The following is an 18,570-nucleotide window of genomic DNA, read 5'->3' as shown; positions in this document are numbered from 1 at the left end:
GAGTATAAGTAGATAACTGTAGCAAGCATATTGTCCTCACTTTGGTAATTGGGTTATTCTATTTTCTAAATTCAGTTTGCATGTGAGTGGTGTTTTGTGCACTCAGATCACATTCCCCAAAATACTGCTGCACCCTCAGAACTTAGAGTTGAGGAAGGAAGTCCAGCAGAAGGATGGAAGTTATAGAACAGTGTCTCAGGGATTCACGCATGCAACAATATCCACAGATGTCGAGCATGGCAGTTTGCCACAGGGAGAAACAAGGTCATTCATGCACCATTATGAGGATTGTGGTGCACAGATTGTGAGCAGACAACTTAATGCTTCTCTGATACAACCAATCATTCTTGTCTTCCAAAGTGTTTTATATTCAGTCATTGTTGAATTCTATAAAGTCCTTTGAATACACAAAAACTATTAAGATATACTATCTCCTTTATTAAATTGAAAGATTGAGATAATTCAGAATTCTACTCATAAATGTCTGCTAGCCAGGGAGCTATTTAATTTGATATACGACTTAAATGGGCCCAGACACCATCAGATATGAGATTGAGGTCTCAAGCTATCTAATGCAAGAAGAGAAATTCCCCTTCTCAGTAGGTGAGGTATCAAATACAAAAACCTTTATATTTAATTATGGCACTTGAGCTCCTGATTGAACCCTTTCTATTGCTGCCTAGGAGGCATGCCAACCTTGCCTGTAGTATAAATTAATCAATTATGTTTCATTTTGATGCTTTTTGTTTCATGATTCCCAGGGTTCCTTAACAATGCATTTTGCAATAGTAATTGCAAAAGGGTGTCACACAGGAACTAATAATGAAATAAACATTTATAACTAAAATGCAATCATTTTCTCTGTACTTTTAATTTTTATGTAAACCTAAAACTATTCTAAAAAATAAAGTCTATTAAATTAAAAACCATGCAACTATCAACTGTCTACAATATATATCTAGGAGTGTCATATTTAAAAACTCAGCTCAATTGAAAAAAAAGGAATAGCTACTCTTAAGATTTCCATGAAGTAGGATTACTTGTGTATACATATTTACCAATGTTTAACATATCCATGGTATTAGAAAAAAAAAAAGCACATGATGATGTGAATTGGAAAAACATCAACAAAATGTTTCCTTCCTCAAAATATATTTTAAGTAATTCTAGGATTTCCAAAGCATTAGGAAAGTTTAGGCCCAATTACCTTGTCCAAAACTCAGATTTGGAGTTTTGCCATTGGTGACATTTGCATGTTTTGTTAAAACAAAGTGATTTGATTGAACAAGTATGGTACTCAGCAATGTATTTGCAAATATTTTCTGATATCTCCCTTTTGAAAGCTCTGTAGGAACAGAGGTTAAAATGACATCTTAATCACATTAGAAAGCTATAATTTAGAGGAGTTTAGAGGGAAAATGAACATCTATGACTAAACATGGATCTGTATATGGAAGCTTCACTGGTCAAGTGTTATGACAGGAAAATTCATAAACACTGTTCATAAGTGAGCACTAAACATGGCTGCTTCTCTCAATACTGAGCTACAATAAATCATTGCTTTAGCTCAAATTCCAGACAGTTTATATTGAAATGATCAATATACAAGGATAATTATGAAAGAGAGAAAAACAATGTATTTTGCAAGCCACAATGCTTAATGGTAAAATAGTCAGTACTGCCAGGAAGTAAGAAACCCCAAGAGACCTGAAGTATGTTCATCGTTTAAGTTGGAGGATATGGACATATGGCAATCAAATTCCTGATCAAAATGTTTGGAGGCACTTTCATGCCAAAAATACTCTTTTGAGCGTCATCTATTTAGACACTCATATGCCTCCAGAACATGTTGGCCAATGAAACATATTTCCATTTATGTCCTGCCAAGTCTCACTCATTAGCTAAAAATCTCATTTTTCAGCTTTTATAAAAAAGGACTCACAGTACCATGTTTCAAAGTTAAGATTTTTATGATTTGTTTTGTTTGTTTTTAACTTGCAATGTTACCAAAGGTACTGCAACTTAATTTTTTAAAAATTTTTTGCAACTTAATTTTTAAACATTAACTTCATCTTTGCCCTTCACTAAATCCTTGATCACAGATGCTAATAAAAATTAAAAGGTATTCATTGAGAATGTTCTCTGGCATTGCTCACTCAGCTCATAGACAATAATATAATAAAAAAATCAGGGAGAACAAAACTAGTACATGAGGGTATGATACAAATGGATCTGAATAAACCATCTAAGGGTAAACCATGATAGAATTCAAATGTGGTCGAAAAAATGTAAAAAAAATAGTTATTTGTCCTCATTTTATCATACCTTATATTTTTACTTCATTTTTGACATGTTAAACCCTTAAGTCCTGTTTTTCCTTCATAAGCCCCTTTTCAAACTTCTTGGGGCTCACACTTCTAAACAGAATAGACCTAGGCCTTGTATTATCTCCTTTATTACATACATGTTTAAGAATGAGCATAAAATTGGGGACTGACAATGATTCCATGAAATATCAAATTGCACTGAGTTTCTGTTATACTTTAGAAATGGGAATTATTAGAGAGAAGGCACCGCAAGTAACAAGCTATCACAAACCTAGTGACTTCAAATAAGTTATTTCAAACATAGTGGCTTATATAAAAACTCATTATTATAGTACATTTTCTGTATATCAGAAGTCCAGGCATGTTGTAATTGAGCTCTCTTTTTAGTGTTTCACAAGGCTGAAATCAAGGTTCAATCTAGCTGCATTCTTTCTTTGGGGGGTGCGGAGGTATAGTGGGAAAGGGAAAGAGAAAATCTTAAGCGGACTCCTTGCCCATCTGGCACAGGGTTGGATTTCACAACCTGAGATCATAGCCTGAGCCAAAATCAAGAGTCAAATGCTTAACGAACTGAGCCACTCACACACCCCAAGTCTAGCTGCATTCTTATCTAGACTTCAGCCTCCATTTCCAAGTTCATTGGTTGTTAATAGAATTTAGTTCCTGGTGATTGTAACACTGTCTCTCCTTTCTTACTGGATGACAACTAGAGACGGTTTTAGTTTCTAGAGGCCCCTGCCACATAGCTGTCTCTACAATTATGGTAGTTTACTCCTTTAATGCCAAGAGGAGAATCTTACTTCAGTCTTTTTGATCACATCTAATGGCTAAGCTGAGTAGGTCAGGCTACCCTGGGTAAGCTCCCTTTTGATTAACTCAAAATCAACTGATCATGGACCCTACTTAGATCTGTAAAATCCTTTCTGCTATACGAGCTATCACAATCACCAGAATGATTTGCCAAAGTGAACAAACTCAAGAAAAGGTGCTTATACAAGTGGTCAGGAAACTTGGGTCATCTTAGAATTCTGGCTATCATAGACACCAAAAAATATGTGTGATAATGAGATTAAATGTTGCCAAGTTAGAAGTGAAAAGATGCAAATTTAAGATAATTGTAGGCAAAAAACAAAAAAGGAAATCTTTTGTGACTGTAAAAAAAATAGTCTCATGATTTTTTCTTCTCATGTGAATGCAGAATTTAGGAAGACATAATAAAGCTTAGTATTATTATAGCAATCTCATTTTATTTTACAGGGTTTGATGGTAAATCCTATAATTTGATGAAGATCATGTACTTCCTACCACAATGATTAAAGAGATGAAGCATCAGGAATCATTTTATCCTCTGACTCAGTGTTCTTTTTTTGGGGGAGGGGCATGGCCATAGGGATAAATAATTTTGAACTACTCATATTTAATTTGTGACTAATAAAATATGTTTATATCTGAGATTTCTATTTGGGCCTGTGACATAAAGGTGAATTATTCAACAAATATACTTGTTTGGAAACATAACATTTGATTTACCTTAATAATCTGGAGTCTCAACACAGTAGTTACGACCCACTTTTAATTACTTCTGGGTATAGAAAAAATAGAACAGGAGTATCTACATTCAAGAGTAGATTGGCCTCAGTTTGCCAGTGACCATATAGCAGAACTGTCAGATAACCACTGTGGCTGAAATGATAACTCTTCCTTGTGATTGATTGGGTGAACGTGTTTTATCTTTCATTTCATAAGATCATTCTGGGAAATATTATACAATGGTAATCACACCATATAGAGAAACAAAAATACTATCGTTAAAATTTACAAGGTGATACATATTTTAAATCTAAGGCTTGTGGAAAATTATCAGCAACAGTTTATAAGGAGTAATAAACTTAACTAGAAAAATGCAAACAAAATTAGGAGTTTAGAGAAAAATAAAATTTCAATAAGGCATTATCAAAGAGATGGCCAAAGCTAATCTAATATTAAAGATGAAAGTTTCACAGAGTTATATCTGAAGTTCAGTAGGATCAATGAGGTGGTAAATGCCACATAACCCATAAAACTTAATGCTTTAAATATGTAAAATAAAAGTAATGTTTGCAAAGAGTCAGGAATTCTTTAACTAAACATACTATCTTTTAAAACATGCTATTTAAGAACCAAAATTGGGTCCTGACTCAGTCCATATTCTTTACGGAGTATGCTTATGTTTACAGGTTTTGAAATCAAAGCAACATAAAATACCTATTCTAGAATATGAGAATCACATCATATTCGTAAACTTTGATGAGTTATTCATTTAAAGACCAAGAATGAAATATAATAGAAATGTGGCTGGAACCAAGTTATATGAAGGGATAAGATTCTATCTCTAATCCTAAATTCAAATTTATGCTAATCTAATGTTATGGAATAAAAGTTTTTTGCTGATTATACTAGTTTATGTAATAGTGGTATAAGGACTTTGAAAGCAAAAATGGTAATAACCATAAGCTGTGTACAATACTATATACTTTGTGGTTCTTTTACATGAAGTGCCTCCTTTTATACCAGGCCTAAAAATTAACATTATGATTAACATATATGCATCTATTCAATAAATAATTAATGGGATCCTAATATATGCCAGAATTTCTGGTGGTAAGTAGACATACAGTGGCTGTTGGGGAGAAAAAAACTTTGCCTCTACTATGTTAGGTTCTATAAATAGGGCCTGTGACTCATAATGATAAAAGATTAACAGAAAAAAAGAATACCAGTTTTATCTAATGTTAATGTTTTATGTTTATAGGGGCTTCACAGAAGTGAAAAACTCAAAGCAGGTGGAATTGAGAGCTCATATACCATTTTAACAAAGGTGATCAATTAGGGAGGAGTGATTAGCAAAGCAAAGGGGGTTTGGGGTTCTTGGGTGCTCAACTGTGGAAGCTAATAATATGGGGGGAAACTAATGAGAGTCAACAAGGAATAGTTAGTATGATTTATTTATGCAGCCTCATCTCAGTACTGTCTCTCTCTGTGGTGTTAAGGGCTGCTTTCCTCTTCTTGGTATCAGAAAAGGGAGAACATCTGCACAGGGGAATATATGCCCTACTTTTAGGCAGATGGGGGGTGGCATGGAGGTTTTCCTGTGTCTCCTTTTTCTCAGTTGTCTTTAATTCAAAATAATCTGGGCACCTGAGTGGCTCAGTGATTGAGCATCTGCCTTTGGCTCAGGTCATGAGTCCAGGGTCCTGGGACTGATTCCTGATTCCTCCCCACAGGGAGCCCACTTCTCCCTCTGCCTATGTCTCTGCCTTTCTATCTGTGTCTCTCATGAATAAATAAAATCTGTTAAAAAATTCAAAATAATCCATATGCCAAAGTGGCAAATTTTGGGGTGACATGATCTTCAACAAATGGACAGAATCACTGTAGAACAGGAAGAAAAGTGCATATCCTTTGGACAAAGACTTTAGTCTTTGCATTTGCTTTCCCCTCTCAACAGACTACTCTTCATCCTTCTCATCCCAAGACCTGCATTTTTAGCTTCATGTTTCATTTTGCATGTTACTGTTGAGAGATTTTTCTGACCAACCAGAGAAAATTAGTTTCTTTGGGTTATTTTTTTCCAATCTTAGACTGTACTTATGCTTCCAAAACCAGGGGAGTTGTCATTTGATTCTAAGTTTTTTAAACAGCAGATGAAAAATGGTCCTCAATTTGCAAATGAGGAAACAGAATCCCAGACAACAAAGTGACATACTAAAAGTCACAGCTAGTAAGTAGCAAAGCTGATACTTAAATTCTGGTATACAGCCTAAAAACTTTGTATTTTTAATATGCTATGGTGTTTTAATAAACTCCTTAGAGCAGTCTTTCTTGATTGGGTGTGGTCTTGCTCCCCAGGGGACATTTGGCAATGTCTGGAGACACTTCTGCTTATTACCACACTCTCTCATGTGTGTGTGTGTGTGTGTGTGTGTGTGTGTGTGTGTCTGTGTGTTGGGGGAGTAGAAGTCCTACTGGCATTTAGTGAATACAGTATAAGGATGCTGCTAAACATCCTACAATGCACAGGACAGCTCCCACAAGAAAATATTTCTTAGCCCAAAATGTCAATTGTATCACTGTTAGGAAACCCAGCCTTAGAATACTTTAAAGAATAAAACCAATACTTAATTTTGTCATGTATTTTTGACATATAAAAAGAATAAAAATAACACCAAAGTTTTCTATTACTCCAAAGACTTACATAGTTCAACGTGAAGTAATACCAATGAAATAAAGTATAAAGGTCTATAGAATTCTCTGAAATTGAATTCATTTTTTGATTTGACAAATATATATTGAGTATCTACTATATGTCAAAAACCAAGGAAGGTATATGTGCATTTTGCAGCACTTTTAAAGGATTTTTCCGAGTCTCTCTAGCGTCCTATGAGTGATGTAATCTACATTCATAGGAGATCTTTATAGGGAAGCATATGTTAATTTTAAGATCAATTTCTAATTTTGCTATGCAGGAGACTTGAAAATGAAATTGTCAGTTTTCATATCCATGAAAGTGTGAGAACTGTATTTTAAAAGCAACATCTAAACTAAACTCTAATATAAAAGTCACATACATTTCAAGTCTATGAAGTAGCCCAGAAACAATTTTATTTTTTTCTACCATTTATGACTATAAATAAATGACCAAGTCATGTGAGAAATGAATAGAAAGGTTCACTCAGAAAGCCAAATCAGTTGGGATAGAACATCTGTGCTCACTTCTGAAAGATATAGTGTCTAATATGCAAGCAAAGTTTCCTGCCTGCAGACTGCCTGCAAACACAACAAACAGATGGGACAGCCCTGCAAGGACAAATCAGAGCAGAGTGGCCCATTCCTCAAATAAAGGTTTGGGACCACCAGAGTCAGAGAGGAGAATGGCTGGCACTAACCAACTCTCCACCTAGCATCATTCACAGTCAAGCACAACCCTTTTGTTTTTAGCAAGTAAAAACTGGTTTGTATATTTGCCTTTGCACACTCTCTCTAATTACAGGTTTCCCCTACAACCTCTCAAAACGAGCCATCAGAGAGATGAAGAAATCAGCTAAAAGGGTTATTTAAAATAATGGCAACGTAAAAAAAAAGTTCAATAAGCACAGGTCATTTTTTTCTGGAATAAGCCAAATCAATTTGTACATATATCCACTGCTAAAGAGCTATTATTAACACTTCAATCTAATTTTTTTTCCACTGGATAAATGATCACTTCATGACATTCTTTTAGCTCATGTGATTGCTTGCAGTCTACCTCTCTTCACTCTAGCCTTAACTATACCTTGATTAAAAGCATGGAGCTTGTTTGTCTTGTTCAAAACTGTAATGTCTTGGACTTAGAAGAGTACTCAAGAACCTTCCACATATAAATGCTTGATAAATATATGTTAAATGGATAGGTAAAAGAGAAGGAGAAATATCTGCAATTTTATTGCCAAAGTGTATGTATGCAATCTATTATATGTAATCTATTATGGGCAATCTATTAGTCTGCTACAGTGCTAAAACAAAGCACCATGGACTGGGAGGCTTAGCATAGTCATGGAAGCTAGAAGCCCTGGATCAAGATGCTGGCTGTTTTTTATTTTTACTTTTATTATTTTTTGCCTGAGGACTCTATTCTTGGTTTGCAAGTGACGTCTTCTAACAAAGGTCTTCCTTTTGTACGTCTATGTTCTAATCTCTTCTTTTTTATAAGAACCACAGATATATTACATTATTTCCCACCCTAAGGACCTCATTTTAACTTGACTACACCTTTCAAGGCTGTATTTTCAAATATAGTCACATTCTGAGGTATTGGGATTGTAGCATCAACACAGGAATTTGGGAGAACACAACTCATCCCATAACAAAATTGACTGCAAAGTGATTCCACTCTTTTTGCAATATGAGGCTATTATTCGTGTGGCCATTAAGTACATCTCACTGTACAACTGTATGCAGGTCTCTGAAGTTATGTAGATTAAAATTTGTAATGTACACTATACTAAGTGTTTGTTTTAACAGTTTTGTAATCAATAGTAACCATTCTTTTCACAGGGTCCAAAAAAATAAGATTTTATATTAATTAAGCTTAAAGCAAACAAGGTAAGTTTTGAGAACTGGAATTCTAAACCTGTATGTGCTTAAATTTGTTAAAAATTTTAGTTTATTAATTTGAAAGTTATACCATGTGTGTATGTATATGATGTACAAACATACAAAGTTATAAAGCACAATGTCTATAATAAATAAATGATGTTTCCTAAATTAATGTGTTATGTATCTGGTTAAACATGTAAAATATCTGAAGTAAAACATAAGAGGAAAGTGCTTCATTTACTCACTTAAAATTATGTTTCCTATAGAACATTTTTAAAAATATATTTGGCATACATTATAAAAAACTATGATCACTATCTTAGATAATTTTTGATGTTATATAATCACAGATATTAAACTTAAAGTATCTCCATTTAAAAACATTGTGCTAGCTCAACAAAACAACCATATCATTTGCAGAGTGTAATTTTTAAGGTAAATATCTTACAATTTTAAATTTAAAAACGACACAATTTTTTTTTCATTTTGATTCTGCTGAATGTTTTCTTAAAAGCTACCCCTCAAATAAGAAAGAATTAGTACTTATGGTTATTAACTGAAATTAAAAAAAAGAAACAGGTTTGCTTGAAAATTTAAGGGGAAATTATTTAGAGAGGCAATAAATGAGATCTCAAAAACTAGTCCTGAAAATATGTTCTTTAAAAGAAGAATTTATAAATATATTTCCTAGAACAACGATGAGACAAAGCAATATATTTTACATATCATTCACTAACATACAGAAAAATTTAATCGTGGGTTAAGTGGAATTGATACATATATCATTTTACAGTTTACAAGTACTTTCTGTATCAGAGAGCTTTCATTGTAATGTTCATCATTCATACAAATCTTAGGAACATTCTTTTAAATGCCTAAAGATTTTCAACTGAAGTTTTCAGTTGTGGATTAGATTTAGGTACCTTAAATTCAGGATTTTTTAAAGGTAAGAAAAGGAATAACTGAGGACTTTTATAGGATGAATTGTATCCCACAAAATTCATTATACCGAAATCTTAACCCCCAGTACTTCAGAAAGTGACTGAAGTTATGGGTGCACTCTAATCCAATATGAGTGGTGTCCTTAAAGAAGAGAATAGGCAACGGACATACAAAGAATGAGTGAAAGCAACATAAGGATACAAGAAAGCGGTCATCTACATGCTGAGGTGAGAGGCCTCAGAAGATAGCAAATGTGCTGACATTTTTTTAAATTAATTTTTATTGGTGTTCAATTTACCAACATACAGAAAAACACCCAGTGCTCATCCCGTCAAGTGTCCACCTCAGTGCCCGTCACCCATTCCCCTCCAACACCCGCCCTCCTCCCCTTCCACCACCCCTAGTTCGTTTCCCCGAGTTAGGAGTCTTTATGTTCTGTTTCCCTTCCTGATATTTCCCACACATTTCTTTTCCCTTCCTTTATATTCCCTTTCACTATTATTCATATTCCCCAAATGAATGAGAACATACACTGTTTGTCCTTCTCCGACTGACTTATTTCACTCAGCATAATACCCTCCAGTTCCCTCCACGTTGAAGCAAATGGTGGGTATTTGTCGTTCCTCAAAGAGTTAAAAATAGACCTGCCCTACGACCCAGCAATTGCACTGTTGGGGATTTACCCCAAAGATTCAGATGCAATGAAACGTCGGGACACCTGCACCCCGATGTTTCTATCAGCAATGGCCACAATAGCCAAACTGTGGAAGGAGCCTCGGTGTCCATCGAAAGATGAATGGATAAAGAAGATGTGGTTTATGTATACAATGGAATATTACTCAGCAATTAGAAATGACATTTTCACCTTAGGCTTCTAGCCTCCAGAACTGTGAGAAAATAAATACCTCTTGTGTGAGGAATTGAGTCTGTGGTATTTTCGTATGGCAGTCTCAGCAAATTAATGTAAGGATCGTTGAACCTACATTACAAAATAAAAGTACATATGTATATATTTATTTTTTAAAAGATTTTACTTATTTATTCATGAGAGACACAGAGAGAGGCAGCGACCACAGGGAGAGGGAGAAGGAGCTCCTTGCAGGGAGCCTGATGTGAAACTAGATCCCAGGACCCCAAGATCATGACATGAGCCAAAGGCAGATGCTCAACCACTTAACCACCCAGGTCTTCCTAAAAGTACATATATTAAAATACAAACTAAAGGATGTATGATTATTCATAAACAAGGTAATGATACACAATGTTGTTCTGATATTAAATTATAGTTCTTCCTTTCCAAAGAGTTGTGGAAATTTTTATCCAGGGAATATCTCCACATTTTTGTCTTCTCCATCATATTTTCTTTTTTTTTTCTCTTTCTCTTTTTTTTTTTTTTTTGCAATCTATGTTGACAGCATACAGATACATCCACATGGTTTACATATCACTCTCTAGCATACATAAAAATGATTATTTAAAAAGAACATATACAGTACGATTACATTTATATCAAAGTCTAGAAAATCCAAACTATCCTATTAGTGACAGTGACAGAAAGATCAGTGATTGCCTTGTCTAGGAGAATAGGGAGGGACAAGAGAAAAGAAATTACAAATTATTCTTTATCATAGAAGTCATTCAATTTTTTTAAAGATTTTATTTATTTATTCATGAGAGACAAAGAGAGCAAGGGAGATACATAGGCAGAGGGAGAAGCAAGGTCCCTATGGAGAATTCATTGTGGGACTCTACCCAGGACCCCAGGATCATGTACCCCAAAGACAGATGCTCAACCACCCAGGTGCCCCTCAATTTTGGTTTTACTTTTTAATTTTTTAAAAAGGATTTTATTTATTTAGTCATGAGAGACACGAGAGAGAGAGAGACAGAGAGAGAGAGAATGAGAGAGAGAGGCAAAAACACAGGCAGAGGGAGAAGCAGGCTCCATGCAGGGAGCCTGATGTGGGACTCGATCCCGGACTCTAGGACACACTCTGGGTTGAAGGCAGGCGCTAAACCATTGAACCACCCAGGGGCTCACAATTTTGTTTTTTAAAAAGAACCTTGATCACCTATTTCTCCATGTGTAACTTATTCACATGTTCCTATAATATTAGAATATAAGCTTTTCTGTTTCAATAGCTCTGGAAATACCTAGTGTGTCTGCTTATTAACACACACGCGTGCGCACATAAACATACACACAATGGGTTTTTAAAATCTGGATTAAATCTCTCTACTCACTATCATATTTATACCCAGTTCTGCATTTCTGTGAATGTACTTTTGGGGAAATAAAATTTTATAGTACCTGATTTTATATTTGGATTTGTTTAAAAACAATTTGTAAGTTGAAAAGAACTGCCAATGGTTCATCTAGTACTTAGGAAAAAATGACATTGTGCAGAAGTCTTTGAATTCTCTGACAATTTTTTGCCCCTAATGTTCAAATACCCCCCCAGAATGTAATTCACTGGATTTGTGCTTAAGGTTGCTTTCTTATGGGCCGAGCTATCATTGCCGTTGTAGATTCACTTGAACAGTAATTCTGTAAAGTGAAATTTTCTATTTCCATTATGTACTTATCTGTAAGACCTGAAATATTGTGACTTGCAGTCGTTTACATGGAAATTATGGAAGTTAGAGAACTTGTGTTCTTTCTAATACACTTTCTTTTTTCATTTTCTTCTTAATCAATTTATTCATATCTACTTAAAGGATTTTCTGGTCTCCATTTCAATAATCCATGCTCAATTTCATTAATATACATAGACAAAGAAAAATTAAAAAGTCCATTTAGATATATTTAAAAATCATTTACCACTAAAAAGTCATAATTGACATAATGACTATTATGCCCTTAAATATAGATTTTTCTACTTTTTATCCATTTTCTTTGGGCTTTCATTTCCTCAAGAACAGCATTTACTATTGAACAAGACTCCTAATTCCATAACTTGTATCGTGACTTCATAAATTTTATAATTCTAATAAGAACTATTCTATGAAAATTTGTAATTCTCCAAAATGACCTGCATTGATTTCATAAAATTAACAATATATAGGGTGAATATTTCCACTACAATCCTTTTGAAGGATCATTGATATTTTATTCATTTCTAAGAGAAAGAATTTAAACTCAGGGTTTTGTGTGTGTGTGTGTGTGTGTGTGTGTGTGTATTCTCAGTAAAATGCTTTTTTACTATTTAAATAATAGACCTAGACAAGTCACCTTCTAGGCAGAGGCTTTACTTCATTTCTAGTTTAAAATTACATTTCTCATATCAATTCATACTTTTTAATGCACCTCTAAGGGATGAGCTCTGCAAAAAAAAGGTCAAGGACAAAATGGACCTTTAATTATTAAATAGGGCTTATATGTAGTTCATAGTTGATCTGGCCTATCAAGGATTACAGATCACAAGTGTTTTTTTTTCCAAGAATATCCCATTCTAATTGTAATTTCATAAACTTTTGAACTTTGCTTTAAAACATTGCAAACTTCCTTATAAATAAGTTAAACTGCCATTAGCATCATGTCAAATAAATATATTTTTTATCATAACCCAAAAGAGTTTTGTGATTTGTGACAAAGTACCTTTCCTTTGCCTCTCATAGTCACAAAGTCCTTCTTATCTGATCAGAAATTAGCACTATTTTTCTCCTTTAGGTTAAATATTTAAGTCACAATATATAAAAGATTCTTTTAAAAATATGCCTTTTGGGGGCAGCCCCTGTGGCCCAGCGGTTTAGCACTGCCTTCAGCCCAGGGCCTGATCCTGGAGACCCGCGATCAAGTCCCGTGTGGGGCTCCCTGCATGGAGCCTGCTTCTCAACCTCTGCCTGTTTCTGCCTCTCTCTCTCTCTCTCTCTGTCTCTCATGAAAACATAAATAAAATCTTTTTAAAAAATAAAAAATAAAATAAAAATATGCCTTTTGGGGCACCTTTTGGGGCTCAGTTAGGCATTGCCTTCAGCTGGGGTCATGATCCCAGGGTCCTGGGATTGGGCCCCATGTGGGGCTCCCTGCTCAGCAGGAAGTCTGTTTCTCCCTCTGCCCCTCCCTCTGCTCATGCCATCTCTTTACCCCTCTCTCATGTTCTCACTCTCTCAAATAAATTTTAAAAATCAAAGTAAAATTATGCCTATCAAATAATATGCCGATAAGAATAATGGTTCTTGGGTGGCCATCATCAAAAGAGAGGAGTTTATCAGATGTATGAGGTAAACTGTGACAGGCAAGAGGAAATGGCTTTGTGCCTAGGGGCAGGTGACTCAAAACACTCAGAGTCTCCATTTCTTCCTCTTCAGATTGAAAGTGGCACTAACTAGCTTATAGGTGATGTGATGGGGTGTGAGATGATTTGTGCAAGTACCCAACAACAGTTCTTGGGGCATACTATTGTTGAATCTTGAATCTGGTATGGGTACACTGATAATGTGGCATTGGAGGCTGGAGATATGAATGCAAGCCCAAATAGTGGTTACTCATGCAAACTCTTGACAGGAGGTGTGTGTGCAACATAAAACTGGAACAAAGCAGAGGTGTTCTGAGTGATAAGGTGACATAGGAGAAAGCAGAAAAGGACTAGTCACCAAAAAAATAGATATCTTGATTAGGAAGTCATCCAAAAGGCACATTTTACCCAGGTATAGCTTTTTTGTTAAGAAGTTTTTCTAAATATTATTTTCAAGCTTTTCTTGATACTCTAAAGTATACAATATTAAAATCATATCATAATGCATCTATTTTTATTTTATTATTGCTCAATGGAAGCTTCAAAAATACTGAAATTTGAATAATGATGCTACATTCATAGAGAACTCTGTATCAGAAACCATTCATGTGGTTTGATTTAATGTCACCCTTTCTAATGTTAATTGTCAAAGGGGTAGTTTCTAGGTGATAAATTCAGCTTTAATGTGTAGCCTGACATTCAGCTTTTGTAGACTGGGGCTTTAATGGCTCAGGCACCAAGAAAACACATTCAGTACAGAAACTAGTAAGTAAATAGTTATTTACTAGTTATTACTAGGAAATGGTGAGCTATAATTAAAAATGCAGCTGTTGGGGCAAAGGGGAGTCATTGTTGTCATGGAAGCATGGCTTTATTAATTCCTGTCTTTCAATAGACAAAATCAACAAATTCTCTGTAATTGTCAACATAGGAGTGTAGATTTCTTAACACTGCTTAGTATTTTTTTTTTTTTTTCTATGATAGTCACATACAGAGAGAGAGAGGCAGAGACACAGGCAGAGGGAGAAGCAGGCTCCATGCACTGGGAGCCCGGCGTGGGATTCGATCCGGGTCTCCAGGATCGCGCCCTGGGCCAAAGGCAGGCGCCAAACCGCTGCACCACCCAGGGATCCCTGCTTAGTATTTTTTAATAATATGAACATACAGTATAAATTATTTTGCATAATAAAATACCTCAACGTTAATAACTGAGTTTCAGATGCAAAGTGAGTTAATTTTCTGATGTGCATGTACCAATAGGCTACTACAATAACATAATACACTGTACATGTATGAATATACAAGAATATTAAGCAGCTAAGGAGAGGCAGCAGCAAACCACAAATGAACCAAGGAATTGTAAGGTAAAGCACCTCACCACTTTTCCTTGAAATACAAAGAAACAAAGCCTTGCTATGCTAGGGAAATCTGGATTTCAAATATTTCATTGTCCTAATAACCACTTCTCTGCTTAGTAAGTTAAATGTCAATTATTTGTTTGCATCACATGGATATATGTGTGTGTGTATGCGACCAATCATGCTGATTTCCTTATTTTTAAAACTATATCTTTTTTTGTGAAATAAAATACTGTATGTATTCCCTTTATATTTTTCTCATATATTAGAGTCCCCAAAGTCCCAAACTATCCTTTATATATCATTTGCTCTCAATACCTGCTGGGTGATATTTGGCAATATCTGGAGACATTTTTTGATTGTCACAATTGTGTGGGACTATCATCTATTGAGTAAAGACCAATAATCTTACAATGCAAGAGATCCTACAATGCATGAGAATGCTACAATAATTATTTGGCTCCAAATATAAATAGTTTCAAGCTGTAGAATAAACAAGTAAAAATGAAACAAAACATCATCAACAACAGTAACAAAAGAAATATATTTTTTGGCATGGAAAACAAAATGAACAGGCCAATTTTGAGGTTAAACCATTATGCTGCCCTGTTGTTTTCAGGGATGGCATTGAGTTCTACTTTTTTACTACCAGGGTTTAGATTGAAGAGGAAAATCTTCACCATCAAAAGGAACAAACAGAAACAAGGAAATGAAAAATGACCAGGTCAGTGTTACACATGGAAATTTGTGGCATCAAAAGAAACTGTGATGCACTTTATTCTTTGAAAAGTGTATGAAACGACTGCATTATTTTTCCAGTTTCATTTGGGTTTAATTTTCTCTACATTTACAAGTTGACATCTTGAGATTGTCAAAGCTTCACAAGTCTGAGAAAGTTAGTTTGGTCCTTTATTTCATCCTCTGCTAAATCTATAGCTGCAAAATTCAATCTTCTTTATCGGGAGCAGTTCTTAGAGATTTTACCATATTTATACAATGTTTAGATTTGGTAACTGATGTAAATGATTACACTTTCCCTCACAACCACACTGACATTTATTTAGCATTGGATTCAGCTTTTCAAATTTATATAATCATATATGCTAACAACTCACAAAGCTATAAAACCTCTTATACAAATCTCAAAGCAGGATACATTAAACATAAATATTATTTTTAGAATCATACCGCCATTGCAAATATGCTCAAGTGAAGAACTGGCTGGGAATTTGCTTTCATGTATTTTGAGAATCTCAAGATGTATTTTTAGAAACTATAAAAAGCTAGGGAAAAATTGTTGCCAGACACACCAATAGAAGGGAAAAAAGGGACAAAATTACTACTTTGAAAAGTTGCCATTGATAGTCACATATATACAAACTCAAAATTGAGACCTACCTCTAAAATCATTCTCAGTTCAAAAATGTTACACATCAATTTTTTTCTGGCCTCTGATGTAAGTGTTTTCTAGCATCTGCCTGTATGTTATTACAGTAGTTTCATGTGCCTTTACATAAGTTCACCAAATCTAAACCTTAATATATCAGAGACAAAACTGACTTTATAGCATTTTAGATCTCTTGAGCAATACACTGTCTCAAAGACATGATATTTCCACATCTGTGAATAACAATATAAGCCCTATTAAAATAGGTATTGAGAAAATAATCCCGAACACACAAGCGTAAGAAAGGCCAAATGAATAACACATTTAAATGAAATTATATCAAATAAAGAGCCAAGGAAGATTAGTCTACATATTCAAAATGCTCCAGCTCTGAGCTAAACATTGCACTACAGAGAAATGCAAAAAAGAAATAAAGAAATAAAAAATTATGCATAATTTTAGACAATATCCAAGTGCATCTTACATACATACCAGTATTTTTCCTAAAACTTAGTTGAGGCAAAAACGGTCTTAGGTGTGAAATGCTTTGGGTGCTTGTTTTTTGCTAGTGTGCATGACTCATGGCATAATAAATACATACACTAACATGGATGTCTAATTGCAAAGATTATCATATTTCATTATCACATATTGATTAATGGAATGATATCCGGAGGGAATTTTATGATATAAAGCAAGAAGACAAGGAAGGAGTAGTTAATTGAAAATAGGAGATAAAAAAACAATTAATATAATTCGAATGTTCTTATTATGAGAGCCCTAGTAAGGTGTTGTGAGTTGTAGCATACACTATTATGTACATTTAAGAAGCAGCAGCCAATGCTAAATCAATGTCAAACAGTATTGTTACAATGCCTGAGGGTCTCCTGCAATTTCTTTTCCTGGACTCAAAAATCTGTGCAATCCTTTGACACCTTTATTGACTGTTATAGCTCAAAGAATATTGAGGCCTCACTATTACTGTTGCAGAACCAGATAGTTTTACCTTATCTTTCACTTCTTAAGCTCCAAATAAAATTGTTCACTGGAGGAACTGTCGATAGAATGTTCAAGAATGCAATGCTTCAAACTTTATTCACCTTCCAACACGTTCAGTGATCCATTTCTCTTTTAACTTACTTAGGAGCTTCTGTTAACTTACCTCAACTTTTGCATTTTTTACCTAACTTAAAAAAATGAAACAACTAGACTGAGTCAAAATAGGCCTAAACCAACACTCAAACAATTTTCAGAAAAAAAATTCCCTATCACAAATTTTGTATATGTCAGAAAAGAATCTGCAATTGACATACTTTCTAGACAAAATGGATAGTATTTTTGATGGTGGTGAACATCATCATCTTAGAAAAAATTATCCGATTTTCCCCCTATTTATTTATTTATTTATTTATTTATTTATTTATTTATTTTGATCCCCCTATTTATTAAGTATTACTTAATCAGGTGATTGATACATTCAAAGTCCAGATAAATTTCTTATTCTAAAACTCCAAGTTTATTGCTTATATTAATTGGCATAGTTGCTTCTTCCAAAGGTTTGATTTCCCCTGAGATACTTATCACTTGAAATTCTCTGGAACTTCGAGTGACAGACATCATTCGATCATCCATGTACTGCCCACATATTAAACTGAATCAAAAGGAAGAACGACATCCCTACCCTATTCTGTTTGGATGAACAACCCATTTATATATCATTTACTTCAAATTAGCTTTTTTCTTTCCTTCATTAGTTCCACTATAGCAGATGGTATCATGTAAGTGTTACTATTTGCTCTTGGCACATTACATTCCCTTCTGATGACCAGATGTGTCTTTTGGGCTTCAGTTCTCACAGGTCTGCATGTTATTATTCCTTTTTCCCAGTATACTAAGTGGGTTAGTAGGTCAAAATCACAGAATTAGCAAGAGAATTGTCCTGGACTATTATGCTACAAAAAAGAGAGAGAGAGAGAGATCTTTTATTTTTCACATGAATTAAAAAAGTCACCATGTAGAGTAAACATCCAGATGAATTGAATTGAGATTTTTTTAATCTGTTGATAAATGCTTAGAAAAGTTTTCAACGTTTTATTATCATTCTCTCTTATCCTATGGAAGCTGTCCACCAACCTATTAAAAAAAAAAAAAAGATCTATTTGGCTAGGGAAAGGTACAAAATGTGAGAATAAAAGAGTTAAGAC

This window comes from Vulpes lagopus, chromosome 23 (assembly GCF_018345385.1).
Source record: "Vulpes lagopus strain Blue_001 chromosome 23, ASM1834538v1, whole genome shotgun sequence".
Taxonomy (NCBI): domain Eukaryota; kingdom Metazoa; phylum Chordata; class Mammalia; order Carnivora; family Canidae; genus Vulpes; species Vulpes lagopus.
Note: the sequence above shows the minus strand (reverse complement) of the source record.